The sequence below is a fragment of the Nannospalax galili genome, unplaced genomic scaffold, assembly GCF_000622305.1.
Source record: "Nannospalax galili isolate Female #2095 unplaced genomic scaffold, S.galili_v1.0 scaffold412, whole genome shotgun sequence".
NCBI lineage: Eukaryota > Metazoa > Chordata > Mammalia > Rodentia > Spalacidae > Nannospalax > Nannospalax galili.
The window spans coordinates 408876-435012 of NW_008331547.1; positions in this window are offsets into that span (position 1 = coordinate 408876).

Genomic DNA, 26137 nt, shown 5'->3' on the forward strand with positions numbered 1-26137 from the left:
AAAAAAAAAAAAACCTTAAAGTATAATATCATCTGCAAGTACAGATAATTTTACCTCTTCTTTTCCAATTAGTGCTCCTTCAATTTCCTTTGTTTGTCTTACTGCTTTAACTAGCTGTTCAAGCACTATATTGAAAATGAGTGAGGAGAGTGGACAGCCTTGTCTGGTTCCTGAATTCAATGGGAAGGCTTCCAGTTTTTGTCCATTTAGAATGATGTTGGCTGTGGGTTTGTTATATATGGCTTTAATTATGTTGAGGTATGTTCCCTCCAGTCCAATTCCCTCTAGAACTTTTATTCGTCTAGATAGACACATTTTCAAAGGCAAGTTGGTTTAGAACTATAAGAAGACCCTCTCTCCGTGATGAAGGAATTCTGAAGCTGGATGATGTCTGTTCTAAGTCAAAAAGAAAGCCACAATAGATGAGGGCCTCAGTGCATTAGTGAGTGTGAACACAGGACCTCCAACTGTGTAATAAGTATACTCTATTGCCCAGTTACTCATTTAAGATTCAGTATTCCTGACTGACAATCTTTCAATGAACTTGTTATGGTCACCAAACAGTCCAGTAAACTTTTATAATTTTGCTAATTTTTACTTTTTACATTTAAATAATAGTTTAAACAGTGTATAAAAAATATAAGTTCAAGGGGTTGGGGATTTAGCTCAGTGGTAGAGTGCTTGCCTAGCAAGCACAAGGCCCTGGGTTCAGTCCTCAGCTCCGAAAAAATATATATATATGTTCAATAAATACCTACTAATATAAACCTTAAGCATATTATTCATTTTTTTAATTTTTACAAAAACTTTATTTTCATACATATAAGGTGTTTTGATCAAATCCATGCCCACTCCCTCCCCTCCAACATTCCCCCCTCAAATCTTTTAAGGATTGACATTTTTTGGCCTTGGAACAGAGTATGTTGCTAAGAAACTGGCTACATTACTTTGGGGTCTTTTTACTCTAACTGCCTAGCCAATTCCTACCCCCTACTCTTATCACGCCAGCCCTTGAAGGGGTTACCCAAATTGACAATAGGGAATTGGGATGCAGACCGCTCTGGTTTCTTCCATGCTGAACAGGGACGCAGTGTGAGGCAATTGGAGTACCCCTGCAGAGGGTCTATCTAAAAGACTCCCAAATTGTATAACTTTTGTCTCTAAGGGGAGAAGAAAGTCCTTGAATCATGAATGGGAGATGTGAAGGAGAAGCAAAGGCAAGAGTATTAGCATTACAAGTTTTAGACAGGGAACTAGGAAAAAGAACAGGACAATTTTCAAATGTTCATATGAGAGTCCATTGGAGTTTCTTGACAAGGGCTTCAAAAAGCATCGCTCTGTTGGGTTCCTCCTCATTTTTCTTTTGTCTTCCGAGGCTGGACTAGTTGGCTGGATATTCAGGTGAGGGTCCAGTGACCCTGCTTGGCACTGCTTTAATGAATGAGCACAACCATCAACAAGTCCAATTGTGATTATGTTTAGCAACCAGGCTCAGCCAAAGTCGTGATGATAGTAATTTCATGCAGAAGGGACTGCTGTATATCATCATCTTATTAGAAGGACCTGGAGTTTAAAGACACCAAAGATCTCCACAGTGAAATTTTTAAATCGTTAAAGAAAGATTGAGGAAGACACCAGGAGATGGAAGGACCTCCCACTCATGGATTGGAAGAATTAATATTGTTAAAATGACCATCCTACCAAAAGCAATATATAGATTCAATGCACCCAATCAAAATCCCGATGACATACTTCACAGAATTAGAAAAATGCATCCTTAAGTTCATATGGAGACACAAAAGACCCCGGATAGCCAAACCAACCCTGAGCACAAAGAGCAACACTGGGGGGATTACTATACCAGATCTCAAAGTATACTACAGAGCCATAGTCATAAAAATGGCATGGTATTGGTGCAAAAACAGACACATAGGTCAATGGAAGATCCAACCCTGAGTACACGCAATTTCACCCACCTGATATTTGACAGAGGTGCCAAGAACACACAATGGGGGAAAGACAGCATCTTCAACAAACGGAGCTGGCAAAACTGGATCTCCACCTGTAGAAGAATGAAAATAGATCCTTATCTTTCGCCTTGGAAAAATTCAAATCCAAATGCATCAAAGACCTCAATGTGAAACTGGAAACCCTGAAACTATTAGAAGAAAATATTGGCAGTAACTTACAGGATATAGGTGTAGGAAAGGATTTTCTAAATCGGAGAGAAGTTCCTCAGGAATTAAGGTCAGCTATCAACAAGTGGGACCTCATTTAAACCAAAAAGCTTCTATACAGCAAAAGAAATAAAAGTGAAGAGAAAACCCATAGAATGGGAAAAAATCTTCACCAGTGACACCTCTGACAGAGGTTTAACATCCAGAATATATAAAGAACTCAAAAAACAAAGAAGCGAGAAACCACATGACCCAATGAAAAGATGGGCTAAAGATCTAAACAGAGTTCTCAAAGGAAGAAATAGAGATGGCTAAGAAACATCTCAAAAAATGTTCAAAATCGTTAGCAATTAGGAAAATGCAAATTAAAACCACCCTAAGGTATCACCTTACCCCAATCATACTGGCTAGGATCAAGAGAATAAATGATACCAAATGCTCATTTACTGCTGGTGGGATTGCAAACTCATGGAGCCCCTGTGGAAAACATTGTGGAGAACTCTTAAAAAACTAAAAATGAACCTACCATATGACCTGGTTATACCACTCGTGGGCATATACCCAAAGGACTCATCCTATTGTAGAGACACTTGTACAACCACATTTGTTGCTGCTCTTTTCACAATAGCTAAGAGATGGAAGCAACCTAAGTGTCCCTCAACTGACGAGTGGTTAACAAAAATGTGGTATATTTACACAATGGAGTTCCAGTCATCAATAAAAGAAGACGAAATTAAATTTGGAGGTAAATGGATCTATAAACTGTTACACTAAGTGAAGTAACGCAGACTCAGAAAAATAAACGACATATATTCTCCCTCCTATGTGGCTCCTAACACCAAATCCTTTTAAATTCTGGATCCTTTTAATAAGATGATGATATTATACTAAATTTTTTTTGTCTTTTTGAAGCAGGGTCTCCCTGTAGCCCCAGCTGTCCTGGAACTCACTATGTAGACCAGGCTGTCCTTGAACTCACAGAGATCCGCCTGCCTCCCGAGTGCTGGGACTACAGGTGTGCACTACCACGCCCAGCTATACTAAATTTTTATGACTGAATCTATTACAATCTGGAGGTTGAGAGCAGTAGCTCTTGGGTTTGGTTCCCAGCACCCACATGTGGGCTAACAACCATCCATAACTCCTGCTTGAGGGGTTCTGATGCCCACTTCTTATTTATGTGGGCATTGTACACTTACCTACAGGCAAAAGAAAATACTTCATTTTTAAAAGTTGTATTTTGAATTTTAGAGGGCATTAATATGGTCAAGGTGTATAGATTTGGGGATAACTGGAAGAAAAGTATAATTTTTATAATACCTAATTTAAACCAACAGGAAGCCAGAGACTAGAAAATAAAGATACTTATGCCATATGACTTCGAAATCCTAGAGAAAAACAATCTTTAAAACACTTGAAGTGTTTTATAGTTTTGTTTTATTCCAACTTTCTTTCTAAACGGTAACCTTCAGGAAGGATGAGGACAGTACACTGACAAGAGGAAGATGGAAACAGGAGATTACAGACCTAAATTAAAAGGACACAAAGCGTTCAGTTTCTTAAATTGACAGATGAAGTGCTAGTTCTTTAGAGGTGCACAGACCAAACACATTAATACTCTGCTAATGGATTCTTTGACTTAATTCCCTAACTCCAACTTCTTTAATTTTTTGACATATTCAGGGATAAAGAGTATGCTTCCGCTCCGGAGTTCGAGTATAAGATTCCCCCGATCTGCCACAACTCTTCACTCCCTATTCCAAACAACACAAGCCCAGGAGATGCAGGTGAGTCTTCAGCCTGACTTTGTCACCAGATCAAAGAAGACGGTGCCTTGGCTTTACCTGCTGTGCCATTAGAGGCACTACGTAAGGTCTGGTAATCACTCCTGAAGGAAAATAGAGCAAGAGTGAGCGCCTCAGGGAAGACACATTAAATAGTTAAAATACAAGCAAAACGATGTGCGAAGTAACTTTGTAGCAGATCCCTAAATTACTTATGATGTATTCCCTATTTAACCAACCTTGGCCCTGAGATTAAACCTATCATTCTATGGGAAACTGAACTGATTTGAACTAACATGGCTAAATTCCATTCACACACAGGCATAAGAAATGAATAAAAACTGTAATTTTTTACACATCACGGAAGCACTTTCATTGGCAGAATTTTATATTACTGACCACTGCACTCTCTTGACTCTAGAGTCTCATGGGTCTGTTTGAGCTTTTCTGCCTACCTACTCACACCTGCCCAATTTCGCTACATACTCCAGGGTCATTTTTCCAAGACTCAACTATGGGCTCTGATGTGATGGCTCTAATTTGTAATTGTTACACTTCCTTCCATCTGAGTTCTTGTCATTACCAATCTTAACATGATTTAAATTAAATATCATCATATATGTACACATGCCACACGTGCAATTTGTCTTCTTCAATGATTTTGTTAATGGAGGCTCCATTTCCATTACACTGTAAAACATAAGAGGAAAACATAGTTTGTTGAGCACAACTAGACCTCTAGACACTTCACAAAGCATTGCATTAATATTGCTACAAGTGAGCGGACTGGAGAGATGGCTCAGCGGTTAAGAGATTGACTGCTCTTGCAGAGGACCTGGGTTTGATTCCCAGCACCCACACGGCGGCTACAAACCGTCCTTAACTCCAGTTCCAGGGGAATCCGATGCCCTCTTCTGACCTCCACGGCATTGCATGACACGGATGCACTCACATACATGCAGGCAATACACTCATACACATAAAATAAAATATTTTTTAAAAATATTGTTTCTGTCCAGAGTCAGTCTGCTCCCCTTTGTCCTTACTCCCCCAGTGCTCCCAGTAAACTTGCTCCTCCCTAAACTCACCTCCATTGATTCATCCCGTATTACAGCATGTGACTCTGAAGATAACATGTAGTTGGAGTGTAGGCCAGCAAAGAGGACTCTACTAACCCTAGACCATTGCCTGGGGTGGGATGGAGGAGCTGGAGGGAATCTCTCTTCTCTTAGGGAACTGTTCACTGGCCCCACCCATGCTCCAGAGTGCTGTAGCCCCAGCTGGCCTGGAACTCACTATGTAGACCAGGCGTGTGCCATTTTGAAAGGCCAACTGATATGTTTTTGTAGTGCTGACGTTCCGTCTAGAATGTGAAGACCGTACTCAGCCAGGGGAGCTGTAGCCTTACTTACACCTTTTGCTTTTCTCATTCATGAAAGCTGTGACCTCTACACCAAGAAATTTTGCAATGCCTTTCCCTTTGCCAGAACAACACTTAGCCATGCACTCTTATAGACAGCCTCATGACTAAGGAGTTGGTGACAAGTCCAGCTTTCTCAAAGCTCCTTCACGCAGTACCTCCTGACATAAAGATCTCAATAACTGCTGCTCAGTCATTTGGACAGCACCTTTCCTGAGCAGGGAGTCAACCCTGTACTGTGTACATCATAATCCACCAAGCACAGTCCTCATCAGAGCTATAGCTTTGTGCCCACAATATTATACGGAGAGTAGATTTGGATGAAAGGAAACAGTGCACTGACAAAATCAATAAATTACAGATGGACATCAGAGACTGCACTCGGGACAGGAAAGGCCCCTCATGAGAGAACTGACAGCTCCCCAACCAATTTTGGTCAAATCCATGTCTGTAGTCGAATCCTATAAGGACATACTTCATTGAGACCAGTTCCATGTCAGGAAACATCTATGTGGCTCTTGCATGTAGTGCTTAAACAACTAACAGATTCATGGTACCCTGGTCAAAATACAAGACAGTCCACATCTTTGGCTAAAGATTGACATTCCTAATTTCCCGCTCTATTCACCATGTCAAAGGTATGAGGACAAACAAATGTGAGTAACATAAACAATAACTACCGTTTGATTGGGTTCAAGCTGGACTCCAGGGAAAGGAGGAGCCTGGTCAGGACTGCCACACTCGCGAGCTGCAGATGAGGACACTTGCGAACTTGCCTACCATACCCTCTCCAAGTGCCTGCAATTTGACACAGAAAAGATTGACAGTTACAGCAAGATCCTGAGATGCCAAATGGTCCCTGATAAATGCTAAGTGCCCACCCGTCCCTTCAAAGCCTCTTAAAATGTTGTACCTCTTAGGGTGTGATGGTGCCCTTCTTTCAGAATTAAAATGCTTTAGAGATGTCACAAAACTTAATACGCTTGCTGTGAACTGAGCAAAAGAAACTAAGTGCCTTGAGACAGTCTATCAAAATTTGTTACTTATAACAAGTTTTTCTTGAACATACGAGATGACACAACTGGATTTAGAAGCACAGTAAGTTAATGCAGATCAAGTGATTAGAAACAGGTCCTGAGATGATTATACTAAGAACATACAAATCTCCAGGTTGTTTAGGAAAGCCAGGTACTTGCTATGAGCCAATGTTCACAGAGTAATGACCAAAAATACAAGTACTATGCACACTGCCCTATCCCTACGTTCCACTTAGTTTTCAGTCAATTTTCAGTCAAGAAGCTGTTAGGAGCCCCACTTAAACTTCTTTCTCATCAGCTTAAGCTTATTTCCAACAAAGAATGGCAATTTATCAGGTGAGAAATTTGGCAATAAATCAATTATATAATATACAAGTTTTAGAGTATAACAAGCATGAATGTTAGATTTCTGTTAAATCACAGAGGAAATTACAGCAAAAGACTCTAATTTGACAGGAAAATAATACCACAGCCTGTTCAAACAGACTGGGTGTACTTTCTTTTTTGCATTTCGACCTAAGATAAGATTTGCATAAAACAACCTTTTGAAGCTAGAATAAAATCAGTGGCATCAAAATAGAAAGGAACCCAACTGACCTTAGAAATTGATTATTTGCATCAAGCACCCATCATGAGCACCACATACGCAAAAAGTGAGGTAAGAAAGTCTATTTTTCAGGAGTTCCATCTGAAGTTGTATGAGAGGGTTTCATAAACATGCAACTCACTAAAGTCGGTGATGCAGGTGTGCTATGAGGAGCACCACAGCGACTGGGAGCAGAGGAGACAAATGTACCTGACACCAACATGCTTCCACACTGGATGGCTCTGAAAGTTATGAAAGTGTCACAATACGGAGACAAAAATAGGAAGCATATGTACCAACTTTTTATAATATTGGTGTGTGTTGCATTTTTAGCCATAGAAGCTGAGCTTTTAATACAAACGCTATGATAAAATTACAAAGTTATCAATGGTCATGGTTTAAGCAAATATTCTACGTTGCACTACACATTACAAGGTTACTAATTTGGAATTCCCTAGTGGAAAATATTTTGGCATTATACAGAATGACTTATATTAACCATACAGTCTGTATTCATTCTATGACACCATAATAAAACTGATTTTAGTGCAAGAAAGCACTACAGGTTGAAAATGAAAATATTTAATCTAGTTTTGAGGGTTATGGGAATGTGGAACCAGAAGAAAAAGACGAATCCAGGTACATGTTGCCGCATGATGTCAACACTTTAAAATAAAATTGACAGCTACAGGTTGAAAATGAAAATACTTAATCTGGTTTTGAGGGTTATGGCAATGTGGAACCAGAAGAAAAAGACAAATCCAGGTACATGTTGCCGCATGATGTCAACACTTTAAAATAAAATTGACAAGGTATTCAAAAGACATAGGACCCACGTGCACATCAGCACACCACGGCTCTATGGGCACTGCACAAGACAGAAGTATCAAGGAGACCTCAGAACGTGAAACTAGATGAAAAAATGGGGAAATTCAAGAGAAGGATGAGGCCAATTAAGTTTATGACCAATTGCACATGATCTTGGTTTTCCTACGTATCACTGACTTTGTAGTAGAAATCATAACTATTCTTACTTAAGCAAATCACACACGAGTAGAGAAATGGTTCTGTTAGACTTTATACCAGAGCCAAAGAATTTATACTGCTCAGCAACCAAGTTGTAAGTCACTTGTCTTTTTCAACTTCTAAACAAAACATTGTAAATAACAGTCGAAAACTAAATTTTTTCAAATCAATCTTTTACTATACAGAGCCAGCCCCTGTAACTTTAAACTATTTTTCAAAGAATTTATAACTCTTTTGCTGTAGTATATATGTGGAATATCTCCAAAAACTCATGCTTTAATGCTTTGGATTTTAGTGGCATTACAGTGAGGCATTTGAAAATTTAGGTCATGAACCCTAAAAGAAAGCTACATCTCTGAGTGTGTGCCTTGAAGGAGAATTGGGTCTCTTTCTCTGGGTTTCTCTCTCTTCCTTCCTCTCTCCCTCTTTCCTTTCAGACAAGCATGATATGAACAGGCCTCTCCTGCCATGTGCTTTGCAACCACAGGCCCAGAGCAGCAGGGACAATTGGCCATGGCCTGAAACTTCTAAACTGTAGCCCAAAACTACTTTCCTCCTTGTAAGAATCCTGCTCTACTTTCCTCCTTGTAAGAATCCTGCTCTCATTGACTTTCACATCCTACTCTCATCAGGTGGTCCATTACTCATGAATTAAAAACATTTAGACATCTACTTCCAAAGTGGAATTCCAATTGAAGGATTGCTGACTGGAAAGCTTTCTCATCCTCTGAAAATAGAGCCTCAAAGGAAAAATCATTCTTCCCCAGCAGCTTTTGCAGAAGGCCCAAACGATAGCTGCTGTGCGCCTCTATATGAGAATCTCCTGCAACTATCACACCTTATTTCAATAGCAGACACAGGGAAAAATGAAACTACGAAAGGCATTTAGAAAGCTGTTCAAACACAAATGGAGATAATAGCCTGTGCTTCAAACCAGATTCCCACCACATGCAACATCACCACAAGGGAACCCGTAGAAGTTCATCGGCTGACTTGGTCAGAGGGAACCTGAACATGAATGCACTGAGAAGTTTCTTCAACCCAGTTGCTTAGAAATGAGTTCTTGACTCTATGACTCAGAATCACTCATCTCACTAAATCAAATAAAGTAGTAAGTTACAAACAAATATATCAGTAATTCTGTATATGTTCAGTCCAGTTATCACTTTAAATTTTATCCCATATGTTTATCCTGAGAAAGAAAAATATCCTAACCTTCTAAGATTAGTTGAAGGATACTATATTAGCATCCAGTAAAGCCTACTAGATACCAAAACTTTTAGGTCAGCCTGCAACTGACCACATTACTAACATGTGGGTCCTTGTTACTTTCCTCAGGCACTGTTGTTGTTGTTGGCTTCCCCTTGATGAGCACAGCAAAAAGACCAGCCCTCCTGGAACATCCATTCCACCTGGGAGGACAGACAGTGAATAGACACAGCAGCACTGAAGGACATGACCCGATGGTCTGTACCCAGAACACAGAGACGGCAGAGCAAGGACAGAGGGAGGATCAGTGGAGAGGAGAAAGGCTTATAAGTGCGAGTCATGAAGAGGGACACAGCTGTACATGTATGAGCAGAGCTCTCTGCAATCACAGACCCAGACTTTTCCTGTGCAGAAAGATCTTTTTCCCAGTGACATGATTTCAAAATGTCTTCTTTCTCCCGTGCCCTTCACCTGACGTGTGCACCTTCAGTTCATGCACACATGAAAGTTTGGACAGCTTACCTCTTTTTAATTAAATCATAGGATATTATGAACGATTTTTCAGTAAACTCTTGGCATTTAAAACAACCCCTTTGCGGTCATGAGTTTTTAACTATTTAGCTATGATTAAAAACCATCCTAAAATTATTTTTTTGACAAAGTACACTGTCCCACATCATATATTTCAAAAATTGAGCACATATTTCTATGATAATATGAAAGCGTTTCCATTTCACACAAAATATAAAAATGAAATAAATGAGTAAAGACAGTGAGTTTTGAGGTCTCCAGAGTAAGGGAGGGACTTGGCGTCTGAAGACACCTGTCACCAGTCAGAGGAAAACACTCCTGCCTCCTCTGCCCACACAACCAGAGAACACACTTCAAAATAAAATTTTAAATATTTGAAAATGAATTTTAAAATCAGACTAAAGACAGTTGTATAAACATCTAATTTGAAATTACAGAGATTTAAAAACCTACTGGATGTATATAATTGTCAAGTGGAGAATAAGGGGAGAGAGTGATATAAATTGTCCAATTTGAACAAATAAAACAGATGGATGGTGAACTGAGATACACATTGAGAGAAGACAAGATCAACAACTACATCATCCTGTTCCCAAAACAGAAGAAAGAAGGGATCATGGTGTTCTATGACTCACAGCAATAAAACCTGACAAGTATTTAGCTTTGGTAAAAGGTGAAGCCCTACAGACATAAAATCTCAGGAACTCCATATAGCATAAACCCAAAGGAATTCACCTAGTATTCAAGAGAGTCAAACTTCAAAACAGAATATAAGATTTTTTTCAAAAAAATCTTAAAACCAGACAAGAATAAATGCTGCATTAACTATAGGGAAACACAAATTCAAATGCCAGTGGATCCTTTCTCTAAAACCCCTGGACCTATATCGAGCAACGTGTGCTACAAGAAAAGTTCTGTGGTGGATATTATACCTAGCTAGACTATCTTTCAGAAATGACAGTGAATTAAATCATTTTTAGATAAAATAATTTTTAAATACATAGATAGTAGGTTTTCTTTGGCATTACTGGGTGTTGAATGTGGGGACAGTGCTTCATGTATGTTAGGACAGCACTCTACAACTGAGTGGTATGTCCAGCCAGTAGACCTATTCTTAAATTGGTCAAAGCAAGTAGTATGAAAGGTTCTGTCCACAAAGAAAATGTAGATTCACTGATGAATTAATTCTAAGGCTTTTAGGAAGCATGAAAATCAGTGCTTCTCAAACTATTATATATAATTGAAAGGAAGGAAATCTGACCAAATTCATTCTACGAAGCCTTCTCACTAAAACCAGATAAGGACATGGCAAAAAGAAAAACCTAAATGCCAATATCTATAATGAAATTAGAGGCAAAATCCTCCATAACATACTTGCAATGCAACAACACATTGAAAAAAGGGATTGCTGACCTTGTTCAAGTTAGACTGTGAATGCAAAGATGGTTCAGTATGTGCTAATCAGTAGACGTAGTATACCAAATAAATAAACCTAAGGACAACAGTCGGATGATCATCTCAATAGACAAAAGCCATTGCGAAAAGTACAACATGACTTCAAGATAAAACCCTGGAAGAAAGTATACACAAATCGTATCTCCACATAGAAAGGTGATATGTGAGAAATCTATAGTCAACATTATACAAAAACGAGGGAAAAAAGTATTTCCCTTACATTCACAAGGGTGTCTGTACTCCCCATTATTATTCTTTATGGTGTTTAAGGTCTTAGAGCTACAATGGAAGAACTAAAAATATAAGAAGGAAACAGAAACCAACTTATCTGCATTTCTATGAGATTCAACATTTTAAAATCCCATATGACTCTACTGGATACACATTCTGCAATATTGCAGGATACAAAATCAAACTATATAGATCTTCCATAACATACTTGCAATGCAACAAGACATTAGAAAAAAAGGATTGTTGACCATGTTCAAGTTAGTCTGTGAATACAAAGATGGTTTGTTCAATTGACATACATATCAACTTCCTAAGAAAGAAATCGGAAAGAATATGAGAACTTTTGATGTGTACAAGGAATATATCTAGCCAATTAAGTAAGAGACCACTACAGTGAAAATTTTAAAACACTGAAGGGAAACAAAGGCAGACAGTAGAAAACAGCCGGATGCCCATGCCCACCGACAGAATTCATCCTATGAAAATGACTGCATTACCAAAACCTATCTGCAGAGTCATTGGAATCCCTATCAAAATTCTGATCACATTCTTCAACAGCAGCAACTCTGGAAACATGATGACGCCAAAGAGTCAAAGTAGTCCTGTGAAAAATGAGCACTGCTCAAATTAACACAATATCTGACTTCTAATTAAATTTCATAACCATCATAACAAACACAATGTGCTACTTACTAGCAAAAGGACAGATACTTAGGCCAACAGAATAGAAGAGAAGATCTAGAAATAAACCCATACAGCTAGGCACCTGATTTTGACAAAGGTTCCTGAAATATGCATAGGAGGAAGGGGGGTGGATCTTCAACATATAGCACTCAGAAATCTGAGTACTTTAGTTTACAAGAAGCAAACTATACCCCTATCTAGAACTCTGTACAATATAAATTCAAATCAGATTAGCGGTGTTAATGTGGATCTAGACTAGTGAAACTGCTAAAGGAAAACGAAGACACAGGCAGACACAGGAGCTTTCTAAAAATTACTCCATCAAGAAGTTAGACAAATGCTGGTAAGGATTTGAAGAAACAGAAACCCTCAGACACTGCTGTCATGGTGTAGCTGTCATGAAAATCAGAATGGAAGGCCCTCAAACCATTTTAAACTCCCTTAGGATCTAACCATACCTTTCCTTTGCATCTATCAGAAGGAATCTATGTCAGCACAGCACAGAGATGCTATGTTTGTGCACATTAATCAGAATAGTCAATATGTGAACAAGGCTAGATGTCTATCAACGGATGGATAAAAGAAAAATAGAGATAGATGGAGATGTACATTTTTGCGTGTGAGCGTGCGTATGTATTGATACACGATGGAATTTTACTCAACTGTAACAAGGATGAAATTATGTCATTTCCAGGGAAGTAAATGGAACCACATATGTTTACATTAAGCAAAATAAGCTAGATTCAGAAAAACAAATATGTTTCTGTCACATGAAACACCCAGATTTAAATCTAAATATAACAAGCACATATAATATGCACATGTATGACATCAAAGCAGAATTGAGTCTATGATAGGGGGAAGGAGGAAAACAGAAAAGAATCGTACTAGTGCTGAAGAAAGAAAAAAAATCACATTTTCTCTCATATATGAAAGGTAGATTGAACTGTAAAATTGTACACATATACACACACATGTTTGACATGCAAACAGAAGCAGGGCTATATGGGGCTGGGGGGAAGGACTAGTTTTGATTTACTTGGGCTGGGCAGGGACTTTCCAATTTTGTAAAACTTTGTTCAAGGCCTACCAGACCTCGTTCTCTGACCTAGTCTCCTACCTCAAAGTCCCTACTCCTCTGGGAGTTGTGAGCCCAGAAATTATTTATGGGAATTGTAGCATAGATGATTTACATTTCACAACTCTGTCCATGAGTCCCTGCTTAATAGGGATGATAAAACTCTAATTTTACCCACCAGGAGGATTTGGATCCTTGGCTATAGGAACTGACTGCAATCCCTAATATGCACTAAGGGTAACTGACAGACTAAACAAGGGAACTAGGCAGAAACCTGCACCAGCTGGGTCCCTGTACTCTAGCCAACTTGGCCATGGTGTGCCTGCTACTGCTTTAAGTCAAACATCTTCTGGGCACATAGGTCCACAAGCCCCTCATCTTAGCTTCTTTATTTTCCAAGGTTAGGCAACAGAAATTGTAAGAGGCAATAGATTAGTTCATTTATTGAATAGACAGTTTGGTCAGTCCAAGACTGGAGAGAAAAAATGACCAGGCCAACTCAGGAGCCAAAGTATAGTTATCTCTCTACCAAGCATACTTCTGGCCAACTTACAATTTTTAGAGTATCAGGGAACATAAGCTACATCACACATAAATGTGACTATGAGACTAGTTAACTGGTCTTTTCCTGAGCACTACAGAAACTGGCTATCCTCATTCTCAAGTATAGACAGACTTGTTGTGGAGTGTGACATCGTCACTGACTCCAGCCCTGGCTGATTTCTTGGTTGCTAGTCTATTCGTGCCATAGGTGGGAACTGGAAGCCTCTTGTCTCTTTCATGGAGGTGGGGCTGTTCATTATAGGATGGCAGTTACAGTACGAGGGGCTTTGATTGATCTGAGTGACTGCACTTGTGTAAAAACTGGGTTTATAAAGTGCTTAACAAATCAAGATGGGATGAGAAAAAGGGGGAAAAACAGATCACTCAAAGGAAAATGAAGCAAGATTTGTGATGGCATCAAATGAGTGCTTATAGGAAACGGTTGACAGAGCAGCAGACACGGTGCTCGTGGGCCTAAAGAGGCGAGCAGCTCACTAGAGGAGGAGGAAGTGCCTCGTACTCCACTTGCTTTCGGAAAGGACAGAGATTGTGTAGAGTGGGAACCACTCCAGCCACTTCCACAACAGAATGGCCAACTCTGTCTACATGTGAGGGCCTCATGAAGTGACTGGAGACCCAGCGCTGAATTACAGACGTGATGCTGGCTGGCTTACCAATGTGAAGAACGCACTGGCCGGTGAGCTGTAACAGATGCATATAGAAACAGGACCATGAAGGGGAAAGGATTCAGCTTGTCCTAGGACTGGACGATGATCCATCCCAGATTACCCAGTGCTCATGTCTCCACTGGAAGGAGACCTGCCAGGAGGTGAATGTGCTGTGGGGATGCATGATGGATGCCAGAGTTAAAGATTTTGCCTGGGGGGGGGGGTCAAATGTAAGTTAAATTTATGTGTTTGGGAGAAATGAGCACCTTTAAAGATGGATTTTTTTTTTTATTTTATGTGTACAAGTGTTTTTGCCTATATGTAAGTAATGCATCACATGCATGCAATACCTGCAGAGGCCAGAAGAGGGCATCGCATCCCCTGGAATGGGAGTTACAGGCAGTTGTTAGCCATCATGTGGATGCTAGGAACTGAATCAAGGTTCTCTATAGGAGCAACCAGTGCTCTTAAGAGCCATCTCTCTAGCCTTGGGATGGAGATTTTTTGATGCATCTTTAGGCCCTTTCAACAGACAGGCAGGGATCACAAAGAGGAATGACCTCAAGGCCAGCCCCAAACTAAACAGACACATGCAGTCCACAGAGTGCAGCAGATGAGAGCAGGGCCTGTTCCCTATTGGCCCCAGCCAGGCCATGCAGTGCAGGATACCTTGCACCTTGCCCCTCTCCAGCCCCTTGGAAATACTCAAGGACGAGGAAACCAAATGCCTTCTCATAAGGTCATTGTAAAGATTAAATTTAGAAACAAAAATCTTCTGGCGCTTACTGAAAAGCATCAGACCATGAAGTCGCTGTGCTGAGCTGGCAACTCCAGACCGAGGCATTGAGTTTATGACAGGATGCTCTTCAACCTCGGCAATAGTAATCCAGCAACCATGCGCTGATTCTCATCAGACATGAACACGAAGCTAGCACATGAACTGAGCTGTCCTTGTCACGTCTGATCAAAATGTAAATGTTGGATATTAAATTTCAAAAAATTATGAATCACAGAGAACCTGAGCACTGGAAAGGAGCATAAATTCTGAAACATTATCTGAAGAGAATAACTTAAAAATTCTCTGAGTTAATGCAAGCTCCAAATGTTTGCAAAGTTCAGAATGGCTTCTGAGAACAATCTGAAAGTGTAGGAAGTCGCCCACTTCTCTATCTGTGCAAATATAATACCTAATTGTCACAGTGGAAAAGGTTTGTTCCTCACTCCAGTGATACAGAACCAAATCATTCAGCAGAGCGTCCTGGGGAGAGACAAGGTTTTCCTATGCAGGATTATTTTGGACAGTCCCATCTGAATAGGTCGTCTCCGAGTGGCTCCCTTTTACTTAGCAGGGACGTTCCTGGTCTTCTTTCTGCCAGTTCTGTTCTAGTGAAGAGCACAGCCTCGGTAACCCTATGTCCCAGGAAGTCTAATGCTAGGTGACCCCTGGGGAGCTACTTGACTACGGAGCCCTCCTGTGTGTGTCTGATTACTTTGAAAGTACCTCTCTTCTTCCCCAAAGGGGCCTCCATGACAATGGCTGGGCTGCACTACAGCTTAAACAAGAATGTACCATGAAACAAATTATACATAATATTCTTCATGGGTAAAAGAAAATATAAGTTACTAGGATGTGGAACACAGAGAACGAGATGGGTTCATGAAACCTCAGACATTTTCCAGAGTACAATGATTTTTAAACTTTTTCCCAAACTTCACACACACACACACACACACACACACACACACACACACACACAATGTATTTTTAATTATTCTTATGAAGTTCTAACAAGCATGTTTGCAGAAAGGGCTTTGACTTTCTGTTCTTTTGTGTATAGGACCAATCCTTTGGTGTTCTTGACAGTGTCCCATAGGTCTCCAAAAAAAATAACTTTGCAGTGAATTTGCACGACTTTGATAAAACTAAATAAACTGTCAAAATGAGGTAAGAAAAAAAATTATGAAACTTCCAAATGCTAGGAATCATTTTTTTCATGATCTCCAAACATGAGTTTATAATTAGAATAAAAATGCCTGCCGAGACATGGGAAAACCCCTTGTTCATGAGGAAGGCCCTTCGAAGGCTGTGTGTTGCCTTCCCTCAGTCAGTCAGGGGGGCAAGGATAGACGAAGGCTTCTGTAGGTCAATGAGCATATGAGAATGTGGCTGAAAGCTACAGTTTCCTTTCAGAAACCGTTCTCAGCAGATTTAGACATTTCCCACTTTCACTAGCCATCTTTCATATTCAAAAACCATCCTAGCAATCCTTTTAAAGTTGTCAAAACTTTGATCAATATTAATTTTAAATAGCAAATATTTTAATATAGACATTCAGTAAATATATTGAAGCAACATAAATGAAATAATTAATATGTAAACCTTAAATAACGTTTTCTGCCATTAATTTATTCATTGCCTAACATTATTGAAAACATTATGCCTGGAAAAAACTGACTAAAGATGTCATAATCAATACAATTACATTCTGGATTTCTGATGGACTCTGTATGGGCGATAATACCATCCTGCCAAAAGTCAGAGACATTAAGCCGGATGTGGTGGCACATGCCTTTAATCCAAGCACTGAGGCCTGATCTACATAGTAAGTTCCAGGTCAGCTGGGGTAACAGGGAGACTAAAAAATTTTTAAAAAATAAAAAATAAAAATGTCAGAGAGATTGGGGCAAATAACACAGTAGGACAGCTTGAGTTAGTGGATATTCTGCAAGGTGACCAGTCTCTACATTTCATGATTTCTCAGGATGAAAGAGGTAACCTGTAAGGAAAAGAATTTTGAAACACCTCCCTTTGCAAGTCTGTAGAGAATGACTTTTATAAAATGGAAAGAATACAGACTAATGACTTTTAATCTTGCAACCAAAAAACTACTGCAAACAAACTCCCTGAGCCATGTGCTCTTGTGACCTGAGCACCTGACCTTGATCCCATGGAACACTGATTTCTTACTCTACCCAAGCAGTAAATGAATGTGGGTGTGCTTGACAATTTACAAACCAAAGCATCAAAGGCAGCACATCTTCACTGAAAAAATAAGCACTGAGAAGATTGCTTGACATTGTGCATATGAGATGTTTTAGGCCTAGGGATGAAAGGATAAGATTGATAAGAGTGAATCCAAGCTTTAGTTCCCCACTTGAAGCTGGGTGAGTAGAAGCATGGGTGAGGCCTGACTCAGCAGCAGTTACTGGAGACATCTGGAGGAATTCGAAGACTTGAGAACTTAAGAATAGATGAGTAAATGATTGGAAAAAATCAAATGGAAGAGAGAATGATGTAAGAGGATGATGTAAGCCAAGTCTTTGCCCAGTTCAACCCAATGGATACATTCTAAAGATTGGTGGAAGATGCCATTAAAAAAGTCTCCCAACAAAGGAAACACAGGTTAACTGCTAGATTCCACCATTCTGTTGAAGCAGAGCTAACGTTAAAGCTTCTCAAATTACTCCAGAACACACAAAGGACGGACCAAAACGAAACTCATTTTATGAAGCCAATACGACCCTGAGACCAAAACACACAGAGAGAAAACTAAAGACAAATTTCCTAGAGAAAGGTAACAGCGAGTATTTTCATAAGATACCTGCAAACCAAATTTAACAGCAGAGTAAAAAGATCAATGAGCATGATCACGTGATTGTGATTCAGGGATGTCAGGATCTTTCAGGATAATCAAATCACTGAGGTAATACAGTAGGTAAATAGACCCAGGGACAGAAATCACATAACCATCTAAACAGGTATAGAAAGGGCCTTTGACAAATTTCAACATTCCTTCATTTAAAATGCCCTGGAGACCTATTAATAGAATCAATATTCTGAGCTATAATTAAGTCTGACAAACCTAAACTCAGCAGCTCCTCTAAAGTCAGTAACACCCCCCACTCGTACACAATCTAATGCTTGAAGATGTAACTAAAACAATACAGCAAGGGGGAGAACAGAGGGGACACGGTATGAGGAAGGAGGTGAGTTCTCCACTTTTGCACGTCATGATCACGCACACAAGAGTCTAGAGACTCCACAGTAGACTTTCAGATCTGACGGTCACATTCAGAAAGCAGCAGACTATGAAGTCAACATTAAGGAAAGAGTAGCTTTTCCTTCATACAAGTAACAAACTTCCCCACAAAGAAATCAGAAAAAAAATCCATATACGCTAAGTTAAAAGGGCAAAATGAAACACTTAACCAAGGAGGTTACAGAACTGTGCAATGAAAGCTTGAAAACACTAAAGAAGTAAGCTAAAAAGAGACATGACCCATTGGGAGGAATTCAGCTACTCGGTGACAGGAAAGAATAATGAGAAAATGATGGTATTACCAAAAGCAATCTACATAGTCACTATTATCTCCATCAAGACATCCATGACATTTTTCATAGAACTCGGAAAAAAACCTAAACTTCCTTTGGAAGTATAAGAGATCCTGGCAGCCAAGTAATCCTGAAAATAACGCGAAGTAGACCCAATTTGAAGTTAAATTGCAGTCCTAATAACAAAATAGCAATGCACTGGCCCCTAAACAGACATATGACCAATGAAATCAAAGACCCAAAAGTAAGTGTGTACAGCTACAACCACAGTATTATCAACATGAGTGACAGAAATAAACACACATTGGAGTAAGACGCCGTTTCAAAACGGTCCTGGAAAACTACATTTGTATCTCTCTTTGTCTAAAAAACGCAACTCAAAATGGATCCAAGACCTGAATATAAAATCTGAAACTCTGAAGCTGGAAGAGGAAAATACTTCAAGATCTGTACAGAGGCAAGGACATTTGCAGACACACTCCAAATCACACGATACTATCCCCCCAAAAAGAAATGCATGTAAGAGGGACGGAATAAAGCCCACAGGACAAATCAGGGACAACCATAGGACAAATCAGGGACAACATCAGGGACAACCACAGGACAAATCAGGGACAACAGCAGAACTGAGGACACTCCCTTACGTGAAGGATCTGACACTTGTTCTTCCACGGTCCCTTTGTAAAGTCCATGTCTACAGTCAAGTTGAAACTTCCTGGCTCTCCATCTGTCCACCTCTGTAAGAAAACGCTTCATCTAGGGTCAACTGCCTGTCAGAAATACATCCCTACATCGCCCTGCCAGTTTTTACATTACTAACATATTTATAGTACCATGGCCCAGATAGTGAAATCCAAGTCTTTGGCTCAAGTTTTACATTACTAACTTATTCTCAAATCTTACTATTGAGAAGAAATGATGACCAGCAAATATTAGCTATATAAGTATTGATTATCTTTTTGATAATCTTTTTGGGTTTATCTTGGAGAAGAAGCAAATGGAGATGACCTTGTCTGGCCAGGATTTCTAGGCAGCTGATGAAGACACTGGCCTTTTTGATTTTTATAACCTGTTCTTCTGGCCATGCAGAGATTTGTATAAGGTTGACGACACATCTCAATCTCCTGAGGTGCCAAATTTTTCGTCACGGTAACTGCTGAGTCTGCATCATCCCGACTTCTACGGAGACAGCTCCTGCTGTCCCACCCCTTCGAAGCTTCTTTTACTTCTGTGTCCTTACCGTGCATGTTTGAGTGCAACAGGTTACTTAGGAGCAAGAAAAGATGAACTTTAGAAATGTCAAAGACAATCTGTCGAAGTTTCTTTTTCATTCGGTAGAAAACTTATGACTACAATTGAGGCGTGATCCTATCAAAGTTTGTCATAAATAACAGAAGTTTGGATTACAAATAAGATAATTCACAACTTCCTTTAGAATCACACATGTGTGTCAAGTTATCAGACTCAAAGATGACAATCTATCCATGCTACCGAGAAGATGGAAATCTCGAGATTCTTGATGAAAGCCAGCCACACTATAAGCCAACTTTTACATGGAAATGACAGGACACTCTATACAACCGTCATGCTCTTAAATGGCGTGAAATTTGCTAAATGATCTGAAATGTGTTTAGATACAAACATGAAATGGCTCTAAATTTCCCTACTAGCTGTCTTCACTATGTTCCTCTGAATCCTACTCTCCTTAGCATCATCATCACGACATAGGCCCTTCCTGGGCACCTACCATGTCCTCTTCAGTCCTGTTTCACAGTCATCTCTACACAGATCATTTAATGCTTCCTCCTCATTCAAGGCACGGAGCCAGGAAAGCTGATGTGATCAGTTCCTGCATGGTCTCGTCTCCCTCCTTCTGGATCTCCATTCCTTTGACTTTGTTGAAATGCGATGAAGAGAAATGGACATTTTCTGACATCACTCACAGACCTGAGGGTCTGTGAAAAGCTTATGGATTTCAGTGATCAACCTGAACTCCCTCTGAACAGCAGGGCCTTCTCTCGGAGCGTTCATGAGATTACCTGTCACGTCTGAGCAGGGAAACTGCAATGGGATAGTGTCCTTATCAGCAGAAATGCCACGGCTTGTGGTGGTACACACTGAAGGGGGTATGTCACTGGAGGTGGGCTTTGAGGGTTTATAGCCTCACCCCCTTCCAGTTTCCTCTCTCCTCTCTCTGCACATAGATATGGATGTGATTTCTCACCATCCTGTCCTGCCGCCCATCATGATGGAACCTCAATCAGAACACGCTCATCTATGTCACTTTTGATCATGGTGTTTTATCACAGTAACAGAAAAGTAACTGATATACCTATCCACCCCATAGTTGATCCATCAGTGACATAATCTAGAGACTTTGTTACTGGCGCTCCTATTCCTGAGAGACCTCTATTAAATAAAATTAGCTCAAAGTGTGCTTTCTGCTACCTGACACAAAGGAAACGCATGCATCATAGCCAGTCCATGCAGTGGAATGGCGTTAGCACTAGATCACTGCTGGCCAATTCTTCAGCTCTCCTTTACCCCCTAAAAATGCCCCGTGTTCTATTTATTCAGTCTGAAGAGGGGTGATTGGATGAGGCTAACTCAGTTTATCAACTGCTGCAAGCAACCTAGGATGTGGGCTAAACTTGCAGTCAGCTCTCTAGGAAGTGGTAAGATCAGCAGACTGTTCTTGACTTACCACAGCATTCACACACTTATCTAGACAATAGACCTCCGTTCAGCATTCTGGTAGACATAGAATAAAAAGATGGGGATAAAGGGGAAAGGGAGAAGAAAGGAAATGCTAGAAGAAAAAGAGTAAAAGATGTGACGGCTGAGATGCTGTTAAAATACTGAACTTAGTTTTGAGATGCTAAAAGCAAATATTATCCAAAGTCTTCCCTTGAGCTCCCTTTCCTCTTCTCCCTTACTTGCATGAAACCTTAATCTGTATTCAAAGATTCTCTGCCCTTATGTACTAAACTGGCACAGCTCTGGGAACTTGATTCCTCTACAAGCCAGAACTGCAGACAACTTTCTACACTTTCCTTTGCACAACTAGAGATCGAACTAGGGTCTTTACACAGGTTAGGAAGGTTCTGTACCATGAGCTACAGCCCAGCTAGGCCCTTGTTCTCAATGAACAAGCATTCTACCACTGAGCTCAATCCCCAACCATTTTCTACCTTTCCAAAGAAAAGGATCCAGACTTTTAGAAACATTATATAGCAAAACCAATCTCTTTCCTCATAGCCAATCGCTGGTCTTAAACACAATAAACTTATTAGGTTTAGGATAAGGTGGACACTGAGGTGGATTACTGGGACTAAGGAGTTTGTTAGAAGAGTCATTAACACCACAGACAGACAGAAGGATAGTAGACTGCTGAGGACTCAGGGAGTTCAGGGTTCAGAACAAGAGTCAGACAGCATGGAGGGGTCTCTGTAGAGAATCAGAGCCCCTATGGAAGTCTGTTCTTATAGCTGAGGTTAGGGGAGGTTCACAGCAAGATCCTGCAGCCAGGAGGCCAGGAAGCAGGCGAAGAGCAGGACGTGGCATCCCTTTGGTATAACTCCCTTCCAGGTAAGATGTCATGGCACAAAGTCTGCCTGCTGGGGACTCACGGTGACCCTGTAGGTTGCTTGTTAGTATCTGTGAAAGGGGGAGAGTTTCTCCAAAGCAGCAGCGAGATTCTAGCATTGCATTCTTACAACACTGAATCCCATAACATAAAAACAGACCCTAATCATTTCCTCTTCTGTCCTGGTTGTGCTCACACTATTCTATGTCTTCATGTGGTTTGGAGCCAGTGATGCACTGAGTTGGGACACTAGTAAGAATTATCATGGAAGAGGTGTGATGTGATGGCAGCTACCCGAATCTAAGCAAAGCAGTTTACATTTCCCATTACAGTGTGTCATGCAAAAGAGTCAAACATAATGTCGATCAACATTATTAATCAACTTCTTACAGAATGAATCAAAGATAAAGAATGGAGGTACCTATTGGCTATGTCTGGGGTGAGTATTCCTCAAAAGTCTGCACATGGTTGGCAAGATGGCTCAGTGACTAAGAGTACTGACTGCTCTTTCAGAGGACCCAGACACAGTTCCCAATATCTACATGTCAGCTAGCAACCATCCATAACTCTAGTTTCAGGGGATCTAACGCCCTCTTCTGACCTCCTTCAGCATTGCACGACACTGGTGTGCTTACACACATGCAGGCAATATACTCATACACATAAAATAAAAAAATATTTCTTAAAGGTAGCACGTTAATGCCTCCATTCCGAGGGTGATGCTGATGAGAGCTGAGGGATGCTGGAAACGTTAAGAAATCTTTAGATTACTGAAGACATTCACTAGAAAGGGATAAGAAAAGCCGAGCCCCTTCCTCTTCATCCTTTCCTTTTAGCTTCTTAGCCATGATGTGAGTGGATTTGCCCCCCCTGTGCACTCCTGCCTGATGTCCACTACATCACCACAGATCCAAACACCAGTGACACCAATCAGGCACTGGAACACCCAGAACCAGAAGCCACAATAAACCTTCTCTCCTACATTGATTAAAGTGTTTTTATTGACAGAAACCCGACCACACACTCGTGTTCTCCGCTTGCTCCTCTCCTGCCTCCCAGAGGAACTCTTGATTCTTTTCCACCATGTCCTGGGAGTCTGGAGGTGACCGTATCAGACTATGTCCTCCTGGTTCTGTGTGCCAGGCTTCCGCAGCAGTTTGGTCAATGGTGGGCAGCAGTGAGCAGTTGCAGAGTCAGTGAGAAAGATTCACTAATTCATCCCTCACTGGTTTCCTTCCTTTTGGAAAGTGGCCAGGTGTTTTTCAGTGAAGCCCAGAGCTCTGAGCTGAGGCTGTCTCCTGGAGGCATCATAGCTACAAAGAGTCTACCCACAGATGGCTCCTTTTACTACATGTGTCCATGTCTCCTTATTCTCACACACATTTGCCTCATTAAATCTCTCAGGATAACATCTAATCAGCCAATTCAGCTCTTAACATCTCTCAAATACCCATTATTTTGATCATTTGAAGGGGCCACCTTTTCTCCCAATAATAATTCGGGTATTCACAGAGGTAGTAAAGGAAGATAGTCAATCTTTAACCACTAGCCAGGCCTGAGTAGTCTACCATAGGCTTCAAGTATTTGAGCATTTTGTCCCCAGTTAGCGCTGCTGTTTTAGGAGGTATTAGAAAATGTGGCCATACTGGAGGAAGCATGTCACTGGGGGGTGGGCTTAGAGAGTTCTTGGGGTGGGCTTGATCTCCAGTGCACTGTGCTTCCTGTGCCTGCTGGAAGATGCGAGCACTTAGCTTCTGCTCCTCTAGTCACCTCTGCCACCATGCCTCCCCTCCATGATGGATTCTTGCCCCTTTGGAACTGAAAGCTAAATTTTGTAAATTCTCTTGGTCATGGTATTTCTATCACAGCAACAGAAAAGTAATCAACAGCCTGGTAGCTTACAGTTGTAATCCCACCATTTGAAAGGCTGGGGCAAGAGGATCTTGAGTTCTAGGCAGCCTGGGCTATATCATGAATTCAAGGCTAGCCTGGGCTGCAGAGTGAGGCCCTATCTCAAAACAATTTTTTTATGTGTATGAGTGTATTGCCTCAATGGGTGTAAGTGCACTCATGTCCTTCAATGCCTGCAGAGGTCAGAAGAAGGTGTTGGATCCCCTGGAACTGGAGTTACAGACAGTTGATAGCTGCCATGTGGGTGTTGGGAACCAAACCCAGGTCCTCTGAAAGAGGTACTCTTAACCACTGATCCATCTCTCCAGCCCCTCAAAACAAATGCTTTTAATTAAAAAAAAAAATATCCAGGGGCTGGAGACATGGCTCAGCCATTAAGAGCACCAGCAGCTCTTGTAAAGGACACGGGTTTGAATCCCAGTACCCACATGGTGGCCAACAACCTCTGTAACTTCAGTTTCAGGGAATCCAATGCCTTCTTCTGTCCTCTGCAGGCACTGCACAACACAACATGGGTGTCCTTACATACATGCAGGCATAGTACTCATACATTTAAAAGTAAAACTAAAGAAATAATATCCAGCACTCATGCAACTGTACCAGGAATGTGACATCATTTTTCTTGACTCTAAAATCATTAGAAGAGAAATATCCACAGGTGTCACAACATCATATAAAAATAACTATTAATATTTTTTTAGTTTGAGATATTTTACTTATATAATTGCATGGCTATTTCAGCTAATACTTTTGTCATTTAAAAGGTTTTATCTCCATAATTGCTGAGTGGTGTTCACTAGATAGTTCAAAAGGGAAGAAATCTTAGCACTCTACTAGACATCTCTTTTGTTTCAGAGATACATTAATAAATCCAAGATTGTCACTTGTCTGCACTCATAAAGCTAGCTAGCAAAAGTAGAAACAGAAATGTAAGCTTCCTAATTTCAACCCAGTGTGCTGTCTAACAAACCATGCCATCCCTTCAAAACCATTTCAAAGTACAGCTGTGACTATGTACAGATGGAAATCCTGTGCTCTGCTTCACAACTGAAAACCTTATGACTTTAAACATGCTATAAACATATTTGACATATGCTTTAGAGGTAAAATTGCAATGCAGAAGTAACTGAAGACAAGAATTCAGCTGGATAAATTACCCAAAATATCACATTTCTGTCACGGCTGTGTGGAACCCAGCAAATAGCATCTTTGGGAAATTACAAGCATTCACCAGCTTGGCTACTTTCTAAAAGCATCACCAATTTGTTAATATTTTATAGTACTAATAGTCCTCTGTTTTTAATTACCAACTTGATGCTTCTCCCTGCCCATTAAGATCCATGGTTAGAGAGTTCTGTTTCATCAGTGATACTCTGTCCACTTCTAGGCTATCCAATTACCAGCAAAATTCCTTCAGGCAGGCTAGTAGATCATCCACCAATATGGGCATCACACGCCATATGTCAATATTTCTGCTTATGTGTCCTAAATGTATTTTCAGACTGTTTTCATTTGGAAGCTAAAATATCAGACACCATTTCAGAAATAATGGCCTTTCCTCCAGGCTTGCTGCCTGTCTTTATAGATGTCCCTCCACAATTGAACAGAGAAGGGAAATGTACTTTTTATGGTCGTCATTTTTTTCTCTTTTCCCCCCATTTATTCAGCTGGAAAGAGGAAATGAAAAGAAATATGAGCAGGAGCGTTGAAGGTGCCATAAACGTCATCTATTTTTGGCAGGCGGTAGTCCCAGACCTTGTCCTCACAGCCCAGACTAACCTGCTGCTTCCGCTTTTTCACCTCGGTGAGGGATTCATGTGTTTCTCTCAAATGACACCAAAGTGCACAGGGACGATATGAAAATGAAGCAGATGCCAG